This window comes from Anopheles gambiae, chromosome 2 (assembly GCF_943734735.2).
Source record: "Anopheles gambiae chromosome 2, idAnoGambNW_F1_1, whole genome shotgun sequence".
In the NCBI taxonomy this organism is placed as follows: domain Eukaryota; kingdom Metazoa; phylum Arthropoda; class Insecta; order Diptera; family Culicidae; genus Anopheles; species Anopheles gambiae.
This window is the reverse complement of record NC_064601.1, coordinates 70,427,050-70,443,291: the sequence shown is the minus strand read 5'-3', so window position 1 is coordinate 70,443,291 and position 16,242 is coordinate 70,427,050. Positions and strand designations below refer to the sequence as shown.

Sequence of the window (16,242 nt, the reverse complement as noted above, 5' to 3'; positions counted from 1 at the left end):
CGGTCAAAAAAAAAAATCTGCGATTTAATAAAGCTACTGGTGGCGGCCCGTTCCATCAACGGCCCTTAAACGACGTGGAGGAACGAGTTGCTGACTTGGCCAACTTAAAGGCCACAATAGAAGGCAACTCTAGCCATTCTTTCGGCGATCAGCTTTGCACGATGGACAGCAACAACAACAATTACAACCAATTGTTGGCGATTAACAATAACGAGCCAAACATAGAACACGAGCAGCCAAATAGTGAGATGGCAAATAACGAGCAGCAAAACCCGGTGGTAACCAAAGCTCGACAGAAACGAAGCCGGAAGCGCAGAAACACCGTAGCGGTGTTGCGCCAAAACGAAGAGCTGCTACAGCTCTTGAAGCGCAACATAGGGGCGCAAAAAGAATCTACCGCCGCTCTAACGAAGGTAGCTGGCGCAATAGAGAATGCAACAGCAGCGCTGAAAGAGGCTATGGAACGCCTGACAATTGGTTAAAAAAAAATCATTATCTTTAAGTTTTTAGTCGTTAGTTTATGTTTAATTTTTTGATCAGCTGAACTGTGATGCATTTTGTGAACTTTTGTGATGAATAAAAAATAAAAACTTGAACTCAATCGCTAACTTAGTTGCGTTGCCTTTTATTCATCTGAGCTTAGATCTTCCAATCCATACGCAATACACATGTTGTGTAAGATGCAACATACGTTCGTTATTTGAGTTGCTTTTAACGGAGTGTAGTGCAACTCTCGAGCACCTAACAAACACCTAAATCTATTTTTAGCAACCCGATCGCACGCTCCACTATTTCTCTACCTAAAGAATGGTTTTTATTAAAGGCAGCTTCTGTTGTGTTTGGAGTAGGATTACGTTTTGGTGTTATTAACCATGGTTTTGACGGGTATCCAGAATCACCAGTGAGAATTTAAACGATTATTTACATAAACAAATACCCATAGGATGGTTTAATGTATTACCTAGTAGCTTGAATGCAGTTTCTCCGCTTCGATGTTTTGTTTCGAAAAAGTTGTCCATTCCACTTACATTCCAAATATGTGAATCGTGATTGACTCCTCCGAATTTGGTATTCACATACCGAAGTTTCATGAGATGGTCGCAAATCTACCGGTACGAAGAAAAATAATATTGAAGTTTACAACATAAGACAAAAAAACTGAAAGCTTTACTTACAATCATCGCGTTTATGCTGTAATAGTCCTTCCGGTTATAATGCTAATCGTAATCGTCCTCTGGTGCAATAATTTTTATGTGTGTTTCATCAACACACATCACCAGAAATTGAGAAGAAGTATCGTCGTGCATCTTGTTGCTCATTTGGTTCCATCGCTAAAGAGATCCATTTGTTCCCAAGAGTTTCTTCGATTACGTTCAAGCACTTTGCAAAGGCTACCGAGAAAGTAGGTTGGGCAATAGTTATTTTGTAATCATTACCTGTTCCATTTTGGTAGCTGCCTTCAGCTAGAAATCGCAGAGCAGCAGCCAAAATTTCATTTGGCTTAAACCCCTTTCCCTTAACCTGTGGGAACTTGGGCTCGATCTCCGCCAGAATGTCAAGGAAAATTTCCTTCGATTCACGAAAATTTTTCTTAAATCTGAAAAGAACAATCACATATGTTTAACACGGTTTGCACAAATGAGCCGCATGCTTAACTCACGCTTGGTTAGAAAGCTCTAACGGTTCGAAAACACTTCGAAGCAGTCGGCGCTGTTTTGCCAGATCTACCGTTGTTTCTTCTTCACTGCTGTTCACTTACGAAGTGGGAGAAAATCATTTCAATTTTTAAAACAAGGATTGTTGTTAGCTTGCGAAACGTATGTATCTTAATTAAACTTGTGCTTGTACAGATAGGTGAACACACATTTGAAGTCGTCCCAGAATTCACCTATCTTGGGTCAAAGGTCAGCAACGACAATAGCATGGAAGCTGAGCTGCGTGCAAGGATGCTGCCTGCCAACCGGTCATTCTACAGCCTGAAAATGCAGTTCACCTCAAAGAACCTGTCACGACGGACGAAGCTGGGAATATATAGTACCTATATAGTACCAGTACTCACATACGCCTCTGAGACATGGACACTGTCCAAATCTGACGAAACCCTCTTAGCCCCGTTCGAGAGCAAGATGCTCAGAAGGATACTTGGCCCCGTATGTGTGTGTAGGGATTCAGATGGGATCGGAATCAAACTAATCGAAAGCGATCTAAATTGCAGCTTATCTAGAGCTAAACTTATCTAGAGCGAACATAGATGTAATTAGAGTTAAGTTAGGAAGTAAGAAAGAATAAGACTGTTTATCCTTTGATCGACAAACCACCGAGTAGTAAGGTTGACTGTGTGAAGCTCCCATAACTGGTGACCCCGAAGAAGTAAGCACGCGACAAGTTCGTGTTACATACGTGTAACAACGCATATTTTACACATCCGTGACAAACGCAAAACGGTAAAAAATCGTCGCTCCTGAAGAAACGCACACCAAGCGCGTCGAACAGCACTGCCGATACACTTGCTTAAACACGTGTATTTGTTCTTCGATACATACACCTGTAAGCCTTCGCTGTACTCTCTCACACAAGCTCCATGTGGTTTTGACAATACACACTACACGCGCCTACGACACTGGCGCAGTACGATAGGAAAGAGATTCGTCCGTGTTCCGCATTTCATTTCGTGCACCAACGATACAGCACGGCGGACAAAGCACATACACACAGAAGAAACCATCCACGCTTACAATACCTGCGCTCATCTGTGTAGTACATTCGACATTGCGCACCTACAACCCAGACAGAAGACACCAAAACGCATTCTAGCATCCGTATACGTTTGATACCGGCACAGCAGGGTGCCTAGGGAAGAACAGCGAATTGCAGCTCATCACGCATCTACACATCACGTATCTACTCATCAAGCATCTACACGTCACGCAGCACATTACGCAGGCTAATCGACAAGAAGCGCTGCATTCGAGCTCACCCACCACCAGGCAACGATCGATAAGGGGGAGCAAGAATCGCGGATCATCGCACCACCGTGGGTAAGTCAAACCTATTGTTCGCAAGAATCTAATCCACGTGGTGACAATCGGTGAAAGTGTGCGTGTGTGTTACACATAAAAAAGAAGGAAGGCTAAGGCTAGAAGAAAGGAATTTTTAAATACGGGTTTTTATCGTGGTTGTTGAATCGTATAAAGTGCATTGTGATAGATTTTTAATTTTAAACAGTGAGAACAGTCCAGTTAAAATGTCAGTTAACGAAAACGATCCCACAGTAGAACAAGAGGTTAAATTAGGAGAAATATCAAGTTACACTGTAAAGCTTGCGCCATTTTGGAATACATCGCCAATCGGTTGGTTCATTCAGGCCGAGGCAGTTTTTGACACATGGAACGTAACGTCGGATAGAACAAAATACATGCATCTGCTCAGCACAATGCAACCAGACGTGTTTGAAAAAGTCATGGACATCATTCAATCTCCCCCGCTACTGTTAAATATAACTTTTTGAAACAAAAATTAATTGAAAGACTTTCGGCAAGTGAGGAACAAAGGATTTCAAAACTACTGTTTCACGCGGAATTGGGAGGCAATTCGCCATCAAATTTTTACAGAAAAATGAAACAACTAGCAGGCACGTCAACTGATGTTTCAGAAAATTTCGTTAAGAGACTCTGGATTGGTCGATTACCCAAACCAATTGAAGTCGCGTTAATCTCAGTTGGAGAAAAATACATTTTAGAATTGCTTTAAATTGCGGATAAAATATGGGAGGCTTCAAGAGGAACTAACATCAGTGGGATGAAAACTAATACAAATAACGTGAACGACACAGATAATGAGAGTACCGCAATGAGTGGCAATGAACTTTTAATAGAGGAGATACGGCACCTCAGTCGGAGGCTGCAATATTTAGAAACAAAGTTAATCCAAACCATATGGCCCCTTACAAAAGATATGGCAGGTCTAATAGTAGGAATGATAAAAAAAAACGAATTTTAATAACAATTAACAATTAATAACAATAGCCAAAGCTCTATCGCCCTGCTCTTGGCCCCCTCACCTCGCATTCCGCGAATTTTTGGACTACAATGCTCGCCGGGATTTTCATCACCCACCGCTGCCGCCATCCCGTCCCAGGCAATCAACAGATGCGACCCAAGAACACGAATCACTTCCGTCTATCCGTACCGATTCAGCGCCGCCAACTTCCCACCTGTTGACGAACCAGCAGCGACAACTGCGCAGTCAAACAGCACCTCTACGCCAATAACCCCTCTCCATCATGGTGCTGAGCGCTTCGGTCGCTTCACCGATTACGGTTAGTGCCCCGCTACCCTTACACGCATCTTTCCCGCATCCTATCGATGATCTACGGTTCTACTACCAAAATACCCGTGGCTTAAGGACCAAGCTAGACGATCTCAGACTCGCTTCAGCTGATACAGAATACCATGTACTCATTCTCACCGAAACATGGCTCTCAGAGAACATTCCCTCATCTCTAGCATTTGATAACAACTTCGTTGTATACCGATGCGATCGCAATTCTCGCAACAGCTCACGCTCTCGCGGCGGGGGCACTCTCATCGCTGTGTCCCGAAAGCTCGCAGCCTGTGAAATTTCTCCAGCTTCCGATTCGCTCGAGCAGTGCTGGATACGTTTAAAACTCCCATCCTGCTCTCTCTTCATCGGATCTATCTATCTGCCGCCTACTCTCAGCGCCGATGCCAGCACGCTTAACGCGTTAGATGCATCGATCGACGAAATCATCTCGCGCATGAAGAAAAATGATCGTTTACTGCTGTTCGGTGATTTCAACATTCCATCTATTACCTGGCACGCGTCACCGGACCCAGCTCCCGCCTTCTTGCCGCTCATAGTTCCTGCCTCATCAGCTCATTCTTCAAGTTTATTCATCGATATCGTGCGTTACCACAGCCTTAGGCTGGTATTATTGAATCCGTTCGTAGCGGGAACGTACGGCGCTCACATGAAATTCTAGGGATGGCAACACATTTCTTGAGCCCGCTCTTACAACGCCGCTGTGAATAACTGTAGCAACCATCTAGTACGTTAGGAAAATGAGTGTCGGGACGTACGCCGCCGCTACGAACGGATTCAATAATACCAGCCTTAGTCAGCTTAGTAGTGTCAGTAATTTCAGACAGGTTCAGCTTGATCTAATTTTTACTTTCCCTAAAAATCAGTCTAATGCAACGTCTACATGTACATACGTCTCGCAAGCGCCAGTTCCCATCCTACAGATAGACCCTCACCACCCCCCGCTGGAACTGTCTCTTAAAATCACAGGTTCACTTACCCCCAGTAATCGTTCTCAGCATAGCTCTTCTCGTTTAACTACCGTCCCCTCGCTCGATTTTAGAAAAACTGATTTTAACCTATTAAATACTTCTCTTTCTAATATAGATTGGTCACAACTTTACTCTTGTAAAGATGTAAATTTGGCCGTTGCTACTTTCACATCCCTCTTTTTATCCACACTCCCGCAATGTTGTCCCAAGCGCAATCCCCCTCGTTCCCCACCCTGGTCTGATGCTACCTTAAAGTCCCTGAAGCGTGACAAATCCCGCTACCAACGTGCATACTGGAGTACCCGTTCTGTTAACGCTCTTAGAACTTACAAATATGCAGCTGCCGCATATCGACTGTATAACCGCACTCGCTACAATGGTTATATTCTTATCCTTCAGACGCGCCTCCGCTGGTACCCCCGTGCCTTCTGGAAATTTATGAATGCTCGACGCAAAGGCAGCTCTCTCCCGAGCACTATGCATTTAGAGTCCGTATACGCCTCTTCGCCGGAGGATATTTGCTCGCTTTTTCGCAACCATTTCTCGAATATTTTTAGCCCTCCCTCGCAAATACCCAATACCGCATTTCAATGTCTTTCGTATACCCCCCAAGATGTGATTGATGTGTCCTGCTTTGGCTTCGATGAACACTCTGTCTCAGAAGCTCTTTCAAAACTAAAACCTTCTTTCTCTGCAGGCCCTGACGGAATTCCTCCCTCACTTTTGAAAAAAACGGCTGAGGTGATAGCCCCTCTTTTGTCATTCATTTTCAATCTATCCCTGCGCCTCTGCTGCTTCCCTTCTTCATGGAAATCGGGCTGGCTTTGTCCCATCTTCAAGAAAGGTAATTCCGCTGACGTGTCAAACTACCGTGGCATTGTTCTGCTACCGGCTTGTAGCAAAGTTTTCGAAATTGCAGTTCACTCCGTAATTTCTTTCCAGGTAAAAAGCTGGATCAGCGTGAACCAACATGGGTTCATGCCAAGCCGCTCGACGGTCACGAATTTAATGCAATTCGCGTCTCACGTCATACCCTCGATTGATTCTGGTTTGCAAGTAGACACGATCTACACGGATTTCAAGGCCGCCTTTGATACCGTTCCCCACCACCTTCTGCTGTTAAAACTAAAAAAACTTGGTTTTTCTAATATGTTAATTGACTGGCTTTATTCTTTTTTAAACAGCAGGTCCATTCGTGTAAAAACCGACACTACCTTTTCTTCGTCCTTTTGTCCCTCCTCTGGAGTGCCACAAGGCAGCGTCTTGAGCCCACTCTTATTCGTACTTTTTGTCAGTGATGTTCATGCAATTCTCCCGTCGGAAGGTCATTTACTGTATGCTGATGATTTAAAAATATATTTAACTATCAGTACGCACAGCGACTGCCTTCGGCTCCAGGAGTTTCTGAACTCATTCTCTTTATGGTGCTCCTTCAACCAGCTAAGTCTTTGCCCTGAAAAATGCTCTGTAATATCCTTCTGTCATAACCGCAACCCTATCCATTACGAATATTCGCTCTCCAATTCTGTGCTGTCTCGAACCTCCCTTATACGTGATTTTGGCGTCCTTTGGGATGATAAATTATCACTAAACGAACATTTAGAGTCGGTTGTCGCAAGTGCTTCTAGAACGCTGGGTCTTATATGTAGACTTACCAGAGATTTTCGTGATCCACTTTGCCTCAAGTCACTTTACTGTTCTTTAGTTAGATCAACATTGGAATACGCTTCAGTGGTCGTTGGTCCAGTCCGTTCTGGATGGATCTTAAGATTTGAAAAGGTCCAAAAGCGTTTCACTAGGTTCGCTTTTCGACGAATGGCTGGCCCCAATGCCGCTATGCCCAGCTACGAATCTCGCTGCAATTTACTAGGTCTGGAATCCCTGGAAGTAAGACGCTCCCAAGCGCGCGTCCTTTTCATCGGACGCATGCTCAATGGGCTTATTGATGCTCCCACTCTCCTTGAGAAGATTGGCTTGTACGCACCCTCCAGAAATTTAAGGGCACGTAGCGCACTAAACATGGTTTCTCGTCACACCACATTTGGTTCCAACGAGCCTCTTCTCCTGTGTGTTCGCACTTTTAATACTAGCACAGATCCTCCCCACCCCCGTTTATAATCCTTTATAATCCTTTTCCCTTTTCTTTTTATAATACTCTTCCCTATCCTCTTTTTTTCTCATCCTCTTTTTTCCGACTATCATATCTAATATTATTCACTCTTCTTTTCTTACATTTGTATTTTATTCTAATATCTGTTTTTCATGTGCTCAAAAGTTCGCTTTAGTATTAGGAATTTAGATAGGTTAAGTTAGGAATTAGTTAGATTTAGGAATTGTGAAACCATCAGGCTGACAATTTGAATAAACTTGAAATGAAATGAAATGAAATGAAATATAATAACAACCATAAGAAGTATGGCAAACAGGCACGAGGGTGCACACAACCATGCGCTTGGAGGCAGAATGTAAAAAACTAATAAGCTCAGCGTCATTGACAGGTAGTCGCAAAGAGCCTGCGAAATCCTGTAGACTTTTTATTTTTGATTCTATCTCGAATTTTACATTTTTTATGGATACCGGCGCTGATGTGTCAGTTTTGCCTCATGCTACTTTTGGCAATTTAAATAAGTCTCCTGTACATTCTCTATCAGCCGCAAATGGAACTCCCATTAATGCATATGGTTTGAAACTAATACAAGTTAGCCTCGGTCTACGCCGTACCTTTTGGCATGAATTTATTTTAGCAGAGGTTAATAGGCCAATAGTTGGTGCTGATTTTTTGTCCAAGCATGGATTACTTATAGATATTCAAAACAAACTGTTGGACTTTGGGTTAATATTAATATTTCAAATATGAATTCAAATAGGAAAACACGCAGGAATTACAAGGAACTAAACCATAGGATATAGATAAAACTACTTGACTAATTAGGACTGCATGAAATGAACTGCTCGAACTACACGAATGAACTTTGTAATGAATTATGTAATGAACTATAGGACAAACGAATATACAGTTGCAAACAGACCGACGATTAAGGTGCACTCTTTTCATTCTCATCAAATTTACACAAGTTAATATCACAGTCCAGTACTTTAGTGAATATATTTCACACAAACGTTTGGTCGACCCACTGACCGAACTCCACTCAAGTGGTACTGTTGCTACGGTTGATACGCCAACACCAAAATTCGTCTCTATTAGTGGAGAATATGCCGAGCTATTAAAACAATATCCCAAATTGTTATCAGCTCCTGACTATAATGTTCCAGTGAAACATTCTGTGGTGCATTTTATTAACACAAAAGGTAATCTACCCTTTTCTAAACCACGTCGGTTGGATGGACAAAGATATCCAATAGCAAAAGCAGAATTTCAACACATGTTGAACTTAGGAATCTGCCGAGCTTCGTCTTCTCCCACGTCCTCACCATTGCACATGGTGCAAAAATCGGATTTAGATTGGAGACCCTGTGGAGATTACAGACGCCTTAATGCAGTAACAATCCCCGACAGGTATCCCATACCTCACATTCAAGATTTTACTATGATGTTGAGCGGTTGCAATATATTTTCAAAGTTGGATATTGTGCGTGCATATCATCTTATTCCAATAGCAGAAGAGGATATTTATAAGACTGCCATTACAACACCATTCGGTTTATTCGAATTTACACGAATGCCTTTTGGGCTAAAAAATGCAAGCCAGACCTTTCAGAGGTTTATGAATGGTATATTTAGCGATTTGAATTTCGTGTTCATTTATATCGATGATATACTTATTGCCAGTTCCTCAGCTGAAGAGCATAAACAACACCTCAAAATTGTATTAAATAGATTATGCGAAAACGATGTAAAGATAAAATCTTTGAAATGCATCCTCGGAGCAAAAGAAATCGAATTTCTTGGTCATAAAATTTCAGCGGCAGGCATCACACCCTCGGATGATAAAGTAAATATAATAATAAACTTTCCAAATCCAACCTCTGTTAAACAGCTACAACGCTTCTGTGGCATGATAAACTATTGTCACAGATTCATTCCGCAGAAACAATGAATCCTTTATATGAATTAATAGCATCACACAATAACAAAAATAAATCAACATTCATATTAACGAACACTTGTGAAAAGGCAATAGACAAAATTAAGGCAAAATTGGCCAAGGCAACTATGTTAGTCCATCCTAAACCAGATGCACATTATTCACTAACAACGGATGCATCGGATCTGGCCATTGGAGCCGTATTGCAACAGCAGATTGAAGGTAGAGTGGAGCCAATTGCGTTTTATTCTAAAAAAATCACACCTACGCAACAACGATATTCCACATTTCATAGGGAGTTATTAGCAATATATTTAGCTATCAAAAATTTTCATCATTTTTTAGAAGCAAGATCCTTTACTATTTTTACGGATCACAAGCCATTAACAACAGCACTCACATCCAAGAGTGAAAAATCGCCAAGGCAGAACCGGCAACTTGATTTCATTTCACAGTACACATCAGACATACGATATATCACAGGGAATAGTAACATTGTTGCCGACACGCTGTCAAGAATAGAAACAATTAACATTCCTATTCATACGACACACCAAAATTTTGGTGATCTCAAAATTTTGTCGGAAGCGCAAAAGCAAGATAATGAATTAAAAACATTAATTGAATTAAAAAAAAGTAAATCTAAGTATAATCTTATCAAACATAATGATCTTATTGTCGAAGCGTCGACTAGTAGGGAACGTGTATACATTCCAGAGCAATTTAGGAAAACCGCATTCGAAAGTCTCCATAATTTGTCACACCCAGGAATACGTGCATCGCGAAAACTAGTAGTTGATCGATTTTTTTGGCCATCTATGAATTCCGATGTCGCAAAATGGGTACGATCATGTATTAACTGCCAGAAAGCTAAAATTCAGCGGCACACGCGACCTCAGTTGGGTAATTTTGCACTTCCAACCGGAAGATTTGAACACATTCACATAGACATAGTTAGACCATTACCAAGCTCTGAAAATTTCACTTACTTGTTGACAGTGGTTGATAGATTTACAAGATGGCCGGAATGTTACCTAATGGTGGATATAACAGCGGAAACAGTAGCAAAAACCTTTGTTAAGGAATATATATCTCGCTTCGGATGTCCCCTTCGAATAACAACAGATAGAGAAAGGCAATTTGTGTCCAAACTTTTTGAACATCTTACACAAATGTTAGGGACACATCATATTACTACAAGCTCGTATCATCCACAAGCAAATGGGATGGTGGAAAGATTCCATAGACAATTGAAAGCTTCATTAAAGCCACCGATCCTGCTATTACATGGTCGATAAAACTGCCTCTAATACTGTTAGGAATAAGAGCAACTCATAAAGAAGATCTACAGGCAACTCCTGCAGAAATGGTGCTAGGGCAAAACTTAAGACTACCAGGAAAGTTTATTCAGCATGTAGAATTGTCGAAAAATACAGATACGAACCAATCAGAATTTATAAGAACGCTTAGAAATACGTTAAAATCGTTTAGAACATGTATACCTACATTAAAAACCAAAATACAACCTTATTACCTAGAAGAATTACAGAAATGCAAATTTGTATTTGTTAGGAACGACAAGGTCAGAGTAGGTTTAGTACCACCATATGATGAAGGATCTTTCGAGGTTATAAAAAGATTAAGAAATTATTATGTACTTAACATTAATGGAAAAAATGACTCTGTGAGTTTAGAACGAATTAAACCGGCAATTATAGAATAATTCGTAACTCCGTTACTGGTGGGAGGTACTGTAGGGATTCAGATGGGATCGGAATCAAACTAATCGAAAGCGATCTAAATTTCAGCTTATCTAGAGCAAACATAGATGTAATTACAGTTAAGTTAGGAAGTAAGAAAGAATAAACGGTCTCTTTGATCGACAAACCACCGAGTAGTACGGTTGACTGTGTGAAGCTCCCATATGTGGAAGGACAATGGAGGAGACGCTATAATGACGGGCTATACGAGATGTACGGCGACCTAACTGTCGTACAGCGTATAAAGCTCGCCAGGCTCCGGTGGGCTGGCCATGTTGTACGCATGGAAACGAACGACCCAGCCCGTAAAGTCTTTTTAGGCCGTCCACAAGGACAGAGGAGGCGTGGTAGGCCCAAATTGAGGTGGCAAGATGGCGTGGAGGCGTCCGCCATTACAGGGTTTTCCAAGCCACTTCAATGTTGAAACTGAAAATGTCAACCACGTTAAACGAATGCTGAAGGCTGCACGGATGATTTCAAGTCTGAAAAGCCAGTTCAATAAAAAAAGTTTTGTTTTCAAAATCGTTACACTATTTTTCAATATCGGTATAAGCCATTTCAATCTGTCAGTTTGGCGGACTCTCGGCACTATGGAATAGAAGGAAAAGCAATACGTCAAAATATTCAATGACTGATGAATATTCAATGACTTGATGTTTGTTTTCCTTTAACATTGAAAACGTGTTTTAACGTGCAAACAGCAATTATTAAATTCATTCAAAAAAAATTAAAACTATTTATAGTTTTGTTCATTTGATGGTTTCCATACTGTATTCGTTGGGATGATTTAGAAAACATCACCCACTGAATATTTTGACGTATTTCATTTTTTTCTATTCCAGAGAGGCGAGAGCCCGCCAAACTGACAGATTGAAATGGCTTATACCGATATTGAAAAATAGTGTAACGATTTTGAAAACAAAACTTTTTGTATTGAACTGACTTTTCAGACTTGAAATCACCCGTGCAGCCTTCAGCATACGTTTAATGTGATTGAAATTTTCAGTTTCAACATTGAAGTGGCTTGGAAAACCCTGTAAGGCCGGGATAACGGACTGGCAGACGAAGGCGCGAGACCGTGAGCGGTTTCGGACACTACTGAGGCAGTCCAAGACCGCAAAGCGGTTGTAGCGCCGGATAAGTAAAGTAAAGTAATTATTTTTTGCGTGTTATTTGTAGTAGTAGTGGAATTTATTTGGGATGATATATGGTTGAGTTTAAGTTTAACATGCATGCATGCATGCAATATTCCCCTACCGATTCGCAACATTCACCTAAGTGATCGAACTAACCCTTATATGATTCGAAACTTTGTAAGATCTTCATTCCAAAACATAAGCGATAAAAATCAGCCTTCTAAATTTATACACCTTGGGATAAGCCCACCTTTATATTTTACCCACCTAGATAGCTGCTCCAAAACTGCATACAATGCAAACAGCTGACAGGCTGAAATTTCAGCCTACGAACTTAAAACCAAGGTGTGTTTATTAAGAAGGTGAATTATTAGCGCGTTTTCCGGGCGCCATCATTGAGTATTGTTATGTCAAATCGCATACAATTTTTTATACCTCCCTCCAGCCCTCCCCGATTTTAATACCGGAGCTCCCAGTATTGTTATGTCAAGTCGTGAAATGTCAATTTGCTCTGAAGCACTTCACCTCCTAATATCCATACACCTTGCTTAAAACGGAAAGGGCCGCAATAATAGTTTGAACATTACTATCCCCACTATTTGTCCTTTTTCGTTTTTAGTGGCCGTCGTATATAACCCTAAATTTACTTCCTGCCTTGTTTCGCTGGTTTTCTTAGGCCCGTGGCAGCGCTCATCCGGTGCAATTTTATCGGACGAGATTTAACCGTAGAGTTGGCAACCAGATTTACACACGCAAGTTGGCAACCGGCATACCCGGATATTCCACATGTTTTGATGCAAAAAAATAACGATTTTCATAGGTAGACAATGCTTTTTATATTTTAATGTTGTAAGCAAATCGGATGCAACGATCCGACGGAATCAAAATTTTTTGATTCCGTCGTACGACGAATTCGCACATCCGAAGTTATCTGTCAAAACAAAACGCAACATTGTACAGGCGGTCCCCGAGATACACGGTACCTCTTATACGCGGATTCGGAGATACGCGGTTTTCAAAATTTGACAGTTCTTTGAGCAAATTGTACTGATTTGACACATCCATTGTGAAATACCAAATAATTTCCGTATTGATCGAATGTAAAATACCACTTACAAAGGTTTAAAACTGTTTAATTCATTAGAAACATATCAAATAATTCATTTGGTGGCTAAAACCACCCCCTACTTGCAAAATTGCACGAAAATTAGTGATATTTTGGCTGGAAATCACGAGATTCGACTTACGCGGAAATTCGAGATACGCGGTATTTTGCGGCCGTTTTCGGTCCCCAATAACCGTGTATCTCGGGGACCGCCTGTATTTGTATACTTTATGGATCATACACACCGGAGCCACCGATTTGACGGCTTAATGGATCTAACACACCGTAGTCACCGATCCAGAGCAAGGTGTATGGATATAAGAAGGTGAAGTGCTTCAGAGCAAATTGACATTTCACGACTTGACATAACAATACTGGGGGCTCCGGTATTAAAATCGGGGAGGGCAGGAGAGGGGTATAGAAAATTGTATGCGATTTGAGATGCCCGAGATACACGGTTAATGGGGACCAAAAACGGCCGCAAAATACCGCGTATCTCGAATTTTCGCGTAAGTCGAATCTCGTGATTTCCAGCTAAAATATAACTAATTTTCGTGTAATTTTGCAAGTAAGAGGCGGTTTTAGTCACTTTATGAATTATTTGATATGATTATGACTGAATATAACTGTTTTAAACCTTTTGAAATAGTTTTTAACATTCGATCAAAACGGAAATTATTTGGCAATTTGAAATTGATGTGTCAAATCAGTACAATTTGCTCAAAGAACTGTCAAATTTAGAAAACCGCGTATCTCCGAATCCGCGTATAAGGCAGCGGTCTAATGTTGTTGCGCGCAACATTGTTGCTCGGCAACATTTCGCTGAGGTGGTCTATGAATGTTGCTGGCAACATTTCGCTTTGACATTGTTTAGCGTCAAAAAATTGCCTATTAACAGCTCAGAGTTTATTTTTTATCATTCACTTGTTGAATAAAGTGTTGAAAAAACAAAATATACATCAAAAAATTTATTATAAATGCTTAAAATCCAAATTTAGTGGATGTCAACAAAACGCACACTGCTGCTGTGTCATTTCATACACCCGATTACCATGACCAAGGTAAATAGAAAATGTTGCCAGACAAAAATCAAATTGGATTGAATTTGGCATGCAACAAAGTTGCGCTAGCTGTCAAAATCCATACATTTTGCCAGCAACAATGTTGCGCGCAACAAGATTAGACCAGTGCCTAAGAGGTACCGTGTATCTCGGGGACCGCCTGTACTCAATGATGGCGCCCGGAAAACAAGCTAACAATTCACCTCCTTAATAAACACACCTTCACACGATTCATACTGAACAGGGCCCGTATAGAAATGACAGTGCCCTATTGAGGGTTTGCGTTACCTGAATAAGTATTTACGGCGCCCGATGACACTTTTACGATGCTCTATTACCTAGGTAAAGCTCATAAGAGAATATAGAGAGATGGACTCTTATAATCTCTTTTCTTTTGTACTACGAATGGTTCGCTAAACTAAACAAAACTTATTATTCAAGGGTCCATTGTACTTTATTTTTAATTAAAAAAAGGTTTGTAACTATATTTTTATTTATTGCAGATATTGTTGCCAAAAATAAATGGCGAAACTTGCGGGACACATTCGCCCACAAACTAGCTGAAATAAATCAGTCATCTGGGTCGGGATACAAGCATGTCAGATGGAAGTTTTACGAACAGATGAGCTTCCTCAAAGACATACTTTCGTCCCGACCCAGAACTGGGAATCTCGAGTCATCTTGGCAAGGTAGTATTTTTTTTCTACTATTTCATTTTATTATATGGTATTCTATTTCTCTTTATCATCCTCATACAAACAGATGAAAGTATCGAATATTTGGAAGAGAGCGATGATCTTCTAGATCATTTGGACCCGGTAACAAATAAACAGAGAGCAACAGAAAACAACAGAAAGCGGAAACAGGATGATCGAGTGCTGCAGGACATTGTTAATGTGGAGAAGGAGCGCAACGAACTTTTAAAACAAAAACAACTACCACGTAATGATGAGTGTTGTTACATTCCTTGATTCATTACCCGATCTAAATGATGAGTTGGATGCAAGTGAAGAGATATTGGAATTCGCTTACCAAGTAATTAAATCAAAGTGAAGAAAAAAAACAAAGGAAGAAAATTAAAAAAAAAAGCTTGAGTGAGAACACAACTACCAATCGTCTCGTTGAATAGACAACACAGTACCATGCTGAGCGTGTTAGTCTGTGTTGTCTATTCAAAGAGACGATTGTTATAAACATGTGGACAGTTGTTATATTAGTGTTACTCTACTAGTTACAATAATTTAATTATTATGACTGAAATTGAATTTGTGATATGAATAAAAAGAACTTGTTATGAATTTTATAAAAATATCCTTTATCATTTTATTTCCTTAACATTTTTCGAACAATAAATTGGCAATGAGCTCCCTGACTAAAAACGGTTTAATGATATTGGCTGGTATCATTGAATCCGTTCGTAGCGAGAACGTACGGCGTTCTCATGAAATTCTTGAAACACATTTCTTTAGCCCGGTCCTACAACGCCGCGGTAAATAACTGTAACAACCATCTAGTACGTTAGGAAAATGAGTGTCAGGATCAGTGTTGCGAACGGTGATAGTCGTCGACATAAAATTTTACAAAATGATACTTTTTGAAGCATCGCATTCTAGATCCACGCATTCATTCGACAATCACGGAAAAAAATATCATTTGACACGATGATATTTTTTCTGCTACAATCATTTGACTTTTTGATTTTGCCGTACAACAAGTGAACTAGATCTTCATCGAAAATGGGTCCTTTTTTCGTGTTTTCGCGTGAATTTCTATACTCCTGTAAGAGAATACCATTTTCCTGGTTCACTGAGTGAAAATATCA

The 16,242-nt window shown here is 40.6% G+C and overlaps 1 pseudogene; it reads right to left on the bottom strand.

Moving 5' to 3' along the window:
• Positions 1–625: 625 nt before the first annotated feature.
• LOC133395123 (putative nuclease HARBI1) lies at positions 626–4,878 on the bottom strand (annotated as a pseudogene).
• Positions 4,879–16,242: the final 11,364 nt, after the last annotated feature.